We start from the raw sequence: 1,946 nt of genomic DNA on the forward strand, positions 1-1,946 counted from the left end.
AGTAGATCAGCATCGGCTGTATTTTAATTAGCATCTCAGACTACCTCCACCATTTCTTAATGTTACTGTATTATTGATACTATTGTACGTGAGAATGATGTATTTTCTGAAATGCTACAAAGTGCTTTGACACAGTGTTTGATCTTTTTGTGCCCATTGACGGTTGAGGAAGATTGGGGGCAGGTTTTTATTGCAAGGTTTCTATGTAATTGGCATCACAAAGGTTCACATGGGCACTTGATACAGACAAGTATCCAGGGCCTGTGGCTTTTTGCAGATGCGGACCCAACCGTTGAATACCACCTACTGGTTTAGTACTCCTTATTAGTTTAGTGGCCATGAGTCATAACATCTCACTGTTGGAGTATTCAAGAAATATAAGAAGCCGGCATTTGACTGAGCCAAAGAATCTCCAACTGGAAGTCCCCACCCACATCTGAGTGTTTTGTTGTGTGTTTCCCAATGTGTGACAAAGCTCAACATCAAAAATGTAATTGTTTTAAACTGTGCCTGTTCACTTCTGAGTGTTCCGTTGCTTATTGCTCCTGTCACTTGAAGAACATGAGATTTTTTGAAGCATAATCAGGCGTTTTTGGCTCCACAGACTTCAATGAGAGCTTTTTTTGAGCGTTTTTGCACCTGAAGTACTGATTTTCTCCCCCTAGAAAGCCCAGCCCTAGAAAAGAAAATAGAAGTTTCAGGATTGGCATTTCTGGATACGAAGGCTTTCATCCACATGGTGAGGTAGTACCCAAATCTATATGATTTGCCAATATACGCTGCCTGGGCAAAAAAGCAGTCACCACCTGGATTTAGCTAAGCAAATAGGTAAGAGGCTTTCATTGGAAAAGTGTTTTGATCTGGGGATGCTTCAGTTGGTCAGGTCTAGGTTCAGCAATGTTATGTGCCCAAAAAATGAGATCAGCTGACTACCTGAGTATACTGAATGACCAGGTTTTTCCATCAATTGATTTTTTCTTCCCTGATGGCACATTGGGCCTATCCCAAGATGACAATGCCAGGATTCATTGGACTCAAATTATGAAAGAGTGGTTCAGGGAGCATGAGACAACATTTTCACACATGGATTGGCCACAACAGTCATGGATTGGAGAACCCCAGTCATGGGAATCCATGGGATGTGCTGGAGAAGACTTTACGCATTGTTCCAACTCTTCTATCATCACTACAAGATCTTGTTAAAAAATTCATGCACATTTGGATGGAAACAAATGTTGTGACATTGCTTATCGAAATAATGCCACAGTGAATGCATGCTGTAATCAAAGCTAAAGGCCAACAACATTTTAGAGAGAGTGTGTGACTTTTTTTGGCTAGGCTATAAATGATATACATAGGTGATATTTATTATATTTACAGGTATTTACAGTATATAGCGCCATCGATTTATGCAGTGCTTTATTTTCCTATCACTCCCTGCACTCAAGGAGCTTACAATCCAAGGTCCCATTCTCACATGCACACATACACGCACACACATACTAGGGATGATTTAGACAGGAGCCAATTAACCTACCAGCATGTCTTTGTACATATACAATATATATTTACTATTCTGACTCCGATCGTTGTGATAGCAAAATATATCCCTTGCTGAGACCTCTATGCCTGGCCTGTATAAGCAGATATACTCACTGCGGACAATCCTCGTCAGATAGCTGAACTCGTCAATACCGATTCATTCAAAAGAGGTGTTTATTCTTTAACATCAGGTTACAGCAGATGATAGGAACAGCAGTTGAACGGTTATAGTATTGTGCGGTCAGAAAATGATGCCTTTCCTCCGTACTGTGCAGATTACATGTGTGTCCTTGTTACATGTGGCTAGTAGCTGTGGCCATGACACAGGAAGTACTGCACACAGGAAGCAGGAAGGGGCTACACTAGGGGGAAATACATCGTCACATGAGGAATAATTACAGAAA

Source organism: Nanorana parkeri, unplaced genomic scaffold, assembly GCF_000935625.1.
Source record: "Nanorana parkeri isolate BGI_ZX_2015 unplaced genomic scaffold, ASM93562v1 scaffold1290, whole genome shotgun sequence".
Classification (NCBI taxonomy): Eukaryota; Metazoa; Chordata; class Amphibia; order Anura; family Dicroglossidae; genus Nanorana; species Nanorana parkeri.